We start from the raw sequence: 11,055 nt of genomic DNA, 5'->3' as shown, positions 1-11,055 counted from the left end.
AAAGATACTGTCTTATATAAATAACAAAATAAATAACAAATAAATAACAAAAACTACAAAACATTGCTCTCAAATTTTCTTTCCTAGTACCACTCCATACCAACCCCACCATCTCCCCCCACCTAACTCCGAATACAATTAGTCTCAAAACATACAAGTATTCCCTAAGGTCCCCAGCATCATTCTGAAAACTGTTTTTCATCTCACCTTGTACATACACAGCATATTCACACATTCCATGGGTCTCCTGCAGCTGTTCTTTGATTATTGCCTGGAAAACAATTCACAGCAATTGTTGATGCTCTCTTAAAGCAAACCCATGATACAAGGGGGCTCACTACTCCAGTAGCAAGATAAAATCATCACACCAGCAGTCACCACTGACTCATGGTGGAAACACTTTTCTTGCACAGGATAGCACAGAGACAGGCAAAAAGAACATCACAACATCAACACCACTAACTCTTAAAAAGCAGGTACACCACATAAACCCAGTAGGTTCCTGAATCTTCGATGATCACATCACCTTCTCACAACAACCAAACCCCTCCCTAGATCTATCTGCTTTGTACCCAATCCCCTCCACCCCTCTGGGTCACCCAACCTCAACACCCCTGGATCCCGCAGCGTCTACATCCTCATCCCCACCCACACCTCTATGGGTTCCCCAGCATCACTGCCCTCAGGATCCATGCCCCACCATTCTAGGTCTCCACCCTAAACTGTGGGTACTCCAACTTCACCTCATTTAATGAGTTGAAATGCCTAAAACTTGAGGGCTTGCAATTAAGGGGAGAGGGGGTAAAGGTCAAAGGAGATGTGAGGGGCAAGTTTTTTTTTACAGAGGGTGGTAGGAGTCTGGAACACGCTACCAGGGGTGGTGGTGGAGGCAGAAACAATCAGAGCATTTAAGAGACTTTTAGATAAGCACGTGAATATGCAAGGAATCTAGGGATACGGACCAAGGGCAGGCAGAAGGGATGGATTTAATTTGGTGTCACAATTGCACAGCATTCTGGGCCATACAGCCTTTTCCTGTGCCGTACTGTTCTATGTATCAATCAATCAGCCTGTTACAACGTGGGAGGCTGGAACCCTCTCACAGTTGTATAAAGTCAGAAGTCACACAACACCAGTCCAACAGGTTTATTTGAAATCATAAGCTTTTGGAGCACAGCCCGTTTGTCAGGTGCAGTGAGAGAAAAGAACACACAGACACAGAGTTTATAGGCAGAGAGATCATGGGCTGAGAGATCAAAAGATCACATAACTAGTGTGAGTGGAGTTTGATACAATCACGTTAATAAATTGTTATGATCTCTCTACCTTAATCAGTCCGTACGGTTTTGAATTACTTATTACTTTGGTTAGATCCTAGGCATGCAAGTCTTATGCCTATCCAGTTATTCCAGTCACTTAGTTTGTTTCCAGCACCACCTTATTTTTAATTTTTTGTAATTATCTCTCTGCCTCATTTAATCGGATTATAGGTCATCCATTTGCTGGTTATTCAGCTGTTGACACTTTACGCACCATCTAACACACTTGGTCACCTGCAGAGACTGACGCTCCACTCACACCAGTTGTGTGATCTTTTGATCTCTCTGCTCTTGTTCACCCCAGTCCAACAGCGGCACCTCCACATCACAGTTCTATACAGTTTTGTGCCTTAAATACTTGGTTCCATTTTGTTCATGTAAAATTTTCCTCCGGCTAGGAGATTTGAAAATATGAAGCAGCATGCACCTGCGTCTATGGCAGCAAGCTTATATGCTCACCTTGCAGGTTTCATAGTCCTTTCTGATATAATGCAAATGTATCAGCCAGTTCCGCCTTTCCAGAATGGGAAGTTCTGGTACTATACAGAGCAAAACAGAACAACAAACAACATTCAGTGATCAATAACAAAGCACCTTTCTCTACATATCCTCTCCCTTTGCAATCACTACTTCTCTACCTTCTTGATCAACAATTCATTCAGAAAATAGAAGTCTAAGAAGAATTGAGAAACTCAATTTAATTGTGAATATATAGTACAGAACGAAGATATCTCATCATACAGTTGTAAAATTATTATTTATATAGCATATCAATATGGTGAAGCAAAAAGGCTGCTCCCACATACAGCATGATGCAGCTCATTTTTGTGTAAATTATTAAAACATAAAATAAAGAAACTAGGCAATAGATGCTTGCCCTGAAGCCTTCAAGGTGAACATAATGAAGCTCAATTCCTGAGAACACACACATCCTGTGTCACCAAGGCTGTCTACTGCATTGACCAATATTAGCTTATATTAGCTTTACTGGCTGGTTACAAGGGTCTTCTCCAAACTGCCTTTATCCTGTCCCTAAGTTCAGGACAAAGTAATTGATTTGACTGTTCACAGATGCTTTGAAGACAGTAAACACACGGCTGCAAGAGGTACACTGACTGTCATTTATTCAACACGAGAGGCAAAGAAATAAAAACAAACTTGTATTTGCATAAAATGTTCACACCTTCAAGTGCTGACAGACAGAAATGAGTTAATGACCAGATCATCTGATTTGATTTAGTTGCTGAAGGATGAAATGCTGGTTACCTTGCACTTTTTCAAACAGTATCACAGCATTTTTAAATTCATTTTCACTAAACTAATATTAAGTTACTTATGGTCCCACTTACCTAGCTTATTATGAAGTAATAATCTGGCCATCTCAAAACTATTTAATTGGAAATATGAGTTGAAATGAAGTTTCATTTTTGGAATAGAACAGAGGCTACGATTTCGAACTATACAGCAGAAACAGAGTGCCAACACCTGCTAACTTTGCTGGTTAAGATAGTGTGCAACTCATTGACGACAGAGGTTTAGTCTTGATTATATGCTTTCAGATATCCATACGGGGAAGTTGTACTTACTGTGTAGCCATGGCTTAATTCCTAACATCACAGGGTAAGCAAGAAAGGACAAAAAGATATTGCTGCTCTTTTTCAGTTATTTAAAAAGCACAGAATATATTTTGCCACTAATGCATTCTCTGAGCGTACAAGCCAGATAGAACACAGGTTAAAGTCAATGTCTGTGCTGAATTAGTTGATATTTTCCTGAGCAATAATAAGAAGCATTAATAGCATTTGGCCTCATCATTTAGGAAGGGGAATTTGTCTGGGTTCCTGTTCTTGATACTATCTAGTTATTCCAATTAGACAGCATGCATGACATGACAATTGTTAAAGACAGGATTTCATTGGCGACTACAATATCTTGAACAATAGATCTACAACTATTTAATTTCAAATTACAAATGTGAAGAACAATCACTTGGTTAAACTGGCAGAGCTGTAGTCCATCACAAATCATTGATTTTAGGGCAGAAAGATAAGAAAAGCAATAAAGTGTCTCTCAAACTCCCATATACACTCCAGCACACACCTACATAATTTAAAGAAAGTGAGCATGTACACACTAACATGTAGAAACACCTACATGAAAGGGAAAAGTCCTAATTCCTCACCTTTCCTTGATTGAGATTTTCGAACATTGGTACATTGTACAACCTGGAAAAAATAAAACCAGACACACAGAAAGTAAACTGCAAAATCCGCTTTCTACATCATCAAAGAGGCAAATATTCAGTCAAGCGAGGCAAAACTATTACCAGTGTCATTTTCACTCAATTCCTTTTTAAATTATGTGTTCATCAATGTGAGAGAAGCCAAAAGAACGTTGCACAAGTGAGGCACTCAATGTTCCCATCGAATACACCAAGGGCAGATGCAGCATAGGGTTCAATATATAGTAAAACTCTGTGTACTCTTAAAACTGAAAGTAAATCCCTCTCCACTCTTTTAAACTAAAAGTAAATGGAAAGTAAAGTTCCCTCAACAGTGTCCCATCAAACACTCCTAGGACAGATACAGCAATGGGTTAGATACAGAGTAAAGCTCCCTCTGTCCAATCAATGTAGAAAAAAAAACTTATGCAGCAGAGATAACAAGGTGTAGAGCTGGATGAACACAGCAGGCCAAGCAGCATCAGAGGTGCAGGAAAGCTGACATCTTGGGTCTGGACCCTTCTTCAAAATTGAAGAAGGGTCCAGACCCGAAACATCAGCTTTCCTGCGCCTCTGATGCTGCGTGCCTGCTGTGTTCATCTAGCTCTACACCTCGTTATCTCAGATTCTCCAGCATCGGCAGTTCCTAATATCTCTTATGCAGCACTTTTTTTTTCTTTCTGTTCCATTGATATAGATTTTTACAGTTGTTCTATGTCCAATTTGGTATTGATCAAACAGGAAGAAGCATCATTCACACCCAAACCTGAGACAAGATTTTAATTGCTGTCACACTGTTTTCATTAACTTCATGTTAAAAAAAAATGCTTTTCACTGCTGCATGTGGTCCACAACTGCACCTAGAGCAGCACTACATGAAGGCACAGCCGTACCCCAAGTGGTGCTGTACAGGGGCACAGCCGCACATACACCCAAAGCACAGCCACAAGATAAACTTTGAACGTGCTTTTAGATTTTCTGTTACTCACCAATTCTTTCCCCAAATCCGACATTTTCTCATGAGCAAAGATGGCAGCAGCTAATGATTTCAGGCATACGCAGGCTTTCAGTCATCAAACATAGTCTGATTATACAAAAATAAAATGACATTCAGAAGGCCAGTACAGAGAAAACCTGTGTGTTTCGACCTACTCTTGTCCCTGTTTCCCACCTCGGCAAAATTTTCAACTTAGCAACAAATAACAAAAGAGCTGGCATGGACTTGACACAAAGAAAGATTGTATGCGAAAATTACTCCATGACTGTAATCACATGATATACAGAATGTCAAATTTCAAAGTAAGTTTCAAACAATTTATACTACACAAGAAAAAAGTGCTGATTGGTTTGCATTTCCCAAACAAAAATTCACCAAGGTTCCTGAAACTGCGCCTTCCAAACCCCACAACCACTCCATGTAGAAGGAAAAGTTTCTCTCCAATCCACTCACCATCCTGACTTGGAAATATATTTCCATTCTGTCACCAGCGCTGAGTCAAAATTCAAGAACTCTCTTCATCATAGCATTGTGGCTGTACATACACCAAACTGACTGCAGTGTATCAAGGTGGCTACTTGCAACTATCTTGTCGAGGGTAATTAGGGATAAATGCTGACATAGCCAGAAATACCCACATCCCATGAACGAAAAGAAGTCTCAACCAGAGTTTACATGCCAAACGACCTGTACTCTTTTCTTATTCCACACAAATTGTTCTTCCTTTTGAAATTTAATACTCTTGCAATTCTGTTATGCTGAATGCAAGGTAAAAAGTTTCATCTATATGTTTTTTATTCAGCAATTCCTGGGTTCTGTATTACAGAGCAAATATTCTTAATGTTTGAAACACCACAGAGGATCTTAGGGGGAATGCTTCCTGTCCATATATCACAGAGCTGCTCATGACAGTGGTTCTTTTTAGCCAATATTTCTGATCAGAAATTATTACATTAACATTTTCCATTTGATTCTGTTAAAGCAATAGACAATAGTGTGGGTTCAGTCTATTAGGTAACACTGTAGAAAAGTTTATGAACATAGACATAAATCTATGCCCATCAGTCCATACTTTCATTCAATTGTAAACTAGCAGACCTAAAATTAAAATGGCATTCTTCAAAATATAACTACTCATCCTAATTAGCTGAACAATCTAAATTTTTTTTGATGAATCAGTTACCACTAATATTCAGCCAATGCCTAAACAAAAATCTCCATCAATGACAAAGCAGTGAAAGAGCCTACGCAAAATGGAACTGAGTCAAACTGACCAGTAAAAGTACCACATTCAGTTTCTATTGCTATTTTGCACCTCCAAGTCATTACAGTAGTCAGAATGTTTGAAGAGGCATTAAGGCTGTTGGACCAAGGAGGAAATGCCAACCAGCATTCCCACTCCTACTTACTATTCAGCAGTCTCTGGCTGGGATATCTGGAATTTGGGTAAGGGCAGCACTGAGGTTTAACTGTGATGCACTCCTGAATCAACAATTACTGAATCATCAAACATAGACAGTGCCTCTCAATCCAACAAGATGTTGATGTTTGGAACTCTCTTCCATGAATGGCAGTGGAACCACCCAGCTTTTTGAAAAAGAAATTGACCAAATAACAAGTGACCACAGATGACAAGCTAAACTCTGCCCTAAAGATTCTTTTGGCCTGTCAGTTAGCAACATGTAGGTGTCGTACTCTTTGTTGAGTTAGAAGACCATGGGTTCAAGTACTCCCTTCAACACACTTTAGTCTAAGGTACATAATGGAGGGTCAGTACTAAGTTTGACAAGGTGTCACGTATTAGGCTACTTTAAAAAGATAAGGGCCCATGGTGTTAGGGACAATGTATTAGCAAAGATAAAGAATTGGCTAATAAATAAAAGACAGAAAGTTGGGATAAGGGGGCATTTTCAGGATGGCAATGAGTGGAGTGCCACAGCAATCTGTGCCGGGACCACAATTCCCAGTCTGTATTGATGAATTGTTTGAGGAAAGTGAACAAACTATTACAAAGTTTGCATGTTACATTAAAGTAGGTGGGATGGCAAGTAGTGAGAATGACACAAAGTCTGCAGAGGAATATGGACACATTATGTGAGCGGGCAAAATTTTGGCCAATAGAATGTCATGTGGGAAAATGCGAGGTTATGCACTCTGCCAGGAAGAATAGAAAAGCTCAGTATTGCTTAAATTGAGAAAGACTGCAGAACGTTTAAGCACAAAGGGATTTGGAAGTCCTCTTGCGTGGATTACAAAAATGCTGGTTTCCAACTTCAGAAGGTAATGGGGAGGAAAAATGGACACTGAGCTTTATTTTGAAAGGAATGGAGTATAATAATTGAGGGGCCTTGCTACTACTATGCAAGGCACTTGTCAAACCAAGACTGGAATAATGTGAACAGTTTTGGTGCCCTTTTCCAAGAAAAATACACTGGTCTCGGATGCAGTGTACCAGGCTGATGATGAGGAGAGGTTGAGTAGGTTGGATCTGTTCTCATTACAGTTCAGAAGAATTAGACAATCTTATTGATGAAACAATCTGGAAGACTCGAGCACCAAAGAGCATAATCTCAGAGTAAGGGATCACCCAATTAAGGCAGAAACAAGAAGGAATTTCTTCTTTCAGAGTGGAATGAAACTGTGGTATTCTTTAGTGCAGAGGACTATAGAGTTTGAGACGTTAAGTATTTTCAAGGCAAGGACGAACTTTTTGAATCAAGAATTATGGGGAAAAGGCAGGTTAAGCGGAATTGAGAATTATTAGAGCAGCCACAATCTCACTGAATGGCATTGCAGACTAGATGGGCCAAATGACCCACTTCTGCTCCTACGCTGCACTGGATGGTCAACACTGAGGGAGCGCCGCGCTGTCATAAGTTCAGTGCACTCTCTGGGGTCGGTGTAAAAGCAGCCCACTCGCTGACCTGGGATCTTTCTATACCTTGCAGCCACTTCCCGTCCTGACCGCTCTCGGTAACCTACCGCACTGTCCGTGCGATAAACACCGCTCAGGCCACTACCCGCCGTTACCGGGGCAACGCACCGCGGCCATAATAACAACGACGTGCTCCACTTCCCCCCACCCAAAAGGGCCAGAGATCAGTCCCCTATCTCCTCTCAATCACCCACCCCGGGATGGGTGTTTATTCCCGGGTAGTGACTCTTGTCCCGGTATTCAATCCCTCCCTCCGCGTCCTCCTCGCTCACCGCCGTCGTCGCGCTGAACATCCGGGGAAGCCTTGTGATGTCACCGCGGCGTGCTTACACACGCACCGCCCCCTCGCTCTGACTGACAGGTAGTGATTCCCTCCACCAATTCACATGTTCAAAAACACAATTCTATATATCCAGTCAACCTGGCTCATTGACTCCAACACTGCCTATGTTCAAATTTCCAGGGATGTACCACATTCAAAATGTGAAAACATTACTGGATTACTGTCTCATTAAAGTGATATCATGCAATTGTGTTGTATTAAAACTAATCACTAGATTTAAAGGCATCTTTTACCTTTTGTCAGTTATTAATTTTAAACATTTATTGGGTTAGGCATCACGATATAATTTTAATTTCCAGTAGGAAAGGGAATGGAAAAAAATGAGTCAGCGTTCATTCTCAGGTAACCTCAGCCTATCCAGTTCTTGTCTTGAAAACTCCTCACCGGAAATTTTAAATAATTCCAAAGTTCATAAGTATTTAGACTCAAAACTTTGTTCCCTTCTCTACATCGATTTTTACCAAAACTGCTACATTGCTCCAGAACTTTGTTTTTATTTTGATTACAATAAATACTGTAGCACTCACGTCGATAAAACGATGATCAGGTCTAGACAGAGCCGATTAAGTACTTGCATCACAGATAATCCAGGCTGAGGCAGAGGAAATGTAGTTAAAGTTGAAGGCAAATTCTTCTGGTGATCATCTCCACAGTGAGGGGGGCAATAGCTTTACACAACAATGATTATAAATTAATATGTATCTTTAACATGATGCTTTGTCCATTTTTACTCATTCACAAAATAGACAACTTGGGGAACAAACCAAAGCAGGAAAGTTTTCATATTATATAAGCTTTTCGAGTTAATTTTTCAGTTGCCACATTTCCGTGACTTCCAAATTTTCAATTTTACAGAGGAGTTCTATGTAGCCAGGGCTGCTGGAAACTTCCATCCGCTCCTCAGCGCAAGATCTGTTCCAAATATTATCATTTCTTCTCCTCTCCCCTTCTTTTCAAGGCAAGGAACAGATGAACCTGGTTATGCAGTAAAATGGCCTTCTTCAACAAATGAAAAAAAGATTTGCCATTCAATCTCCAAAATAACAACTCTAAATAATATCATGTAGTGAGTGCACTTTTCTAACTTAGTGAACTATTTCTACAACTCTGGCTTCAAGCAAGCCTCCTCCCTTTTTTTCATCCCAGAAATACAGGTCGCACCTTCAGCCTTTTGAACATCTTAACAGGGCACACTGAATACTGGTTTGGTGCCCACTTTATGTTGTGAGATATCTTCAACACAAAACACACAATATATACATAAACCATTATTAAAGTTCAGCTTAAGCTAAACAGAAAACATTGACACAATTGTGCTTCAAAACATAAACATCAAAAATTAAAGTTTGGGTATGACTTCGCCCTTTCCTACACCTTAGCTTTTCTACTCCATTCTTCATCAGTCCAATTATGTTGCTAATTGTTCAATGCAAAGATGCATTCTCCAAGTTTGCATTTAATAGGAAATGGAAATTCAGTAAAATTAGAAAGCATTTGTTCCTCATGTCAAAAGTGCATTTATTGGGTTACGATGTCACGGTCTTGGTGCTGAGTAGGCATGTAATCAGAACAGCATTTAGGCCTGAACAGTGTGTTGCATTACCCTAAATATATGATAATTTTTCAGTAACTGTTCTGACCTGGATGAAAGAGGAATACACTGATTCATATCATTGTTCCAGCCCCAAAAATAATCAAGAATTTCTTCCAGAGTATCTAGAAACAAGGCTCAATGGCAAGTGCTTTAAAAAGTGGCTTCAACCCACATAACCAAACAACCCTTTTGTCACTTAAGTAGTTTAAAAAATGCATTAGCAGTAGAGTACTAAAACTACCTTACAACAAAACTAACATTTCCTTATTTACATCAAGATATGCTGAATGGATTGGCACTAAAAAGGTTTAAGACAATACTCTAGTTACTCACCCACTTCTTAGATTTAAGACAGCAAATACTACACACTGTGTAACTAAATAGGAATGTTCTTTAGTCCTCCTCATAGGTTAATAAGCAAAAACGTTATGAATCAAAGTGCTAAAGCAACTATGGGTTACGGTACATTGTGAACATACAGGTAGCTATTTTACAGGATCTTTAATTTGTAAAGCAGCCAGAAGTTTTGGTAAAAAGCAGAAACTGGGGCCAATTATGCAATCCAACTTCCTACTTGATAAAAGCTAGAATTTCTCTACTTACCATCCGGTCACCAGAAAGTATGTTTATACTATGTTACTTTAATATTTTGACAGTTCCTTTCTTTCCTCCTGTGAGAATGTACAGGACTGATTCTACCAGGATTAGAGCGGTCTCCAATGCAAACGCACAGCAGCAATTCAGTGATTTTTGGACAAATGCTGATTCAGGTAGTAATCAAGACTCTGCCTTGCTTTTAAGGTGCAAGTCATTTTACAAGCCATGATGCCAGATGAAGCAGAGGAAAGATTCAGATGGTATCACCTTTGGATTATGGAAAAAGATCAAAGACTAGTCTTAACTTGAAGATAACGTGTACTGAATGATCCACTGCAAAAGCTCAAAAGCTCTTCCAGTACTTTGTGTCGAGACCAGGATTCTTCCTTATTTGTAGAAGAATGTGTGAAAGGATCCATAAAAAAGCTTCACAAGAGTTTTACTCCTAGCAATCATATCTGCTGGCCATGGTGGATGTGCTGGATCTCTGTAATACACAGGATGCCTGAAATTACGTATACACTTGGGTATTACTCAATGCTAATCCCCACCTCAAATGCACTGGAAGACACGCAAGGGATACCCAAATTAAACCTTTATCGTCAGTAAATGCTTTGCAGTATTCAAGCTTTACAACTGTGTAAGTTTGTCATGGATTCATCCATTACAGCTACAAATTTTTCAACGTTTGAGAATTTGACAATACATTGTCCCAGTGCAACAAAAGAAAAAAAAACAAAAAGTCCACAGCAATGAGTGTAGGGCTAAGGAACCCAGTGCTAGGTCTTAACTTTAGACAACCTTCTCTTTGATATATAACCAATTTAATGGTGAAGTAGAACAAAACTATTACTTGCAGTTTGGGTTGGTTGCCAGTTTAGAACATAGCAGTCCATCTTTCACTTAGCCCCACCAAGCGATGATCCTTCAACCCTAACCTCTATACGCTGGGATAGCAACACACAGGCAGAGCACAGCAAGGGCAGCAGCCATAAACACCCAGGACAGTAGAGATATAGGGGTGAGAGGGGAAGGGGAAGGGGAAGGGG

At 39.9% G+C, this 11,055-nt stretch overlaps 1 non-coding gene across 1 annotated transcript; it reads right to left on the bottom strand.

The window, feature by feature from the left end:
- Positions 1–207: 207 nt before the first annotated feature.
- LOC109911830 lies at positions 208–7,774 on the bottom strand. The gene is made up of 5 exons (XR_007266320.1): positions 7,667–7,774; positions 4,530–4,624; positions 3,502–3,544; positions 1,779–1,858; positions 208–271 (listed from the first exon to the last, which is right to left on the bottom strand). It is a non-coding gene; the product is annotated as an uncharacterized LOC109911830 (transcript).
- Positions 7,775–11,055: the final 3,281 nt, after the last annotated feature.

The sequence above is a fragment of the Rhincodon typus genome, unplaced genomic scaffold (assembly GCF_021869965.1).
Source record: "Rhincodon typus isolate 14 unplaced genomic scaffold, sRhiTyp1.1 hic_rhity00000715, whole genome shotgun sequence".
Classification (NCBI taxonomy): Eukaryota; Metazoa; Chordata; class Chondrichthyes; order Orectolobiformes; family Rhincodontidae; genus Rhincodon; species Rhincodon typus.
This window is presented reverse-complemented; position numbering and strand designations above follow the sequence as displayed.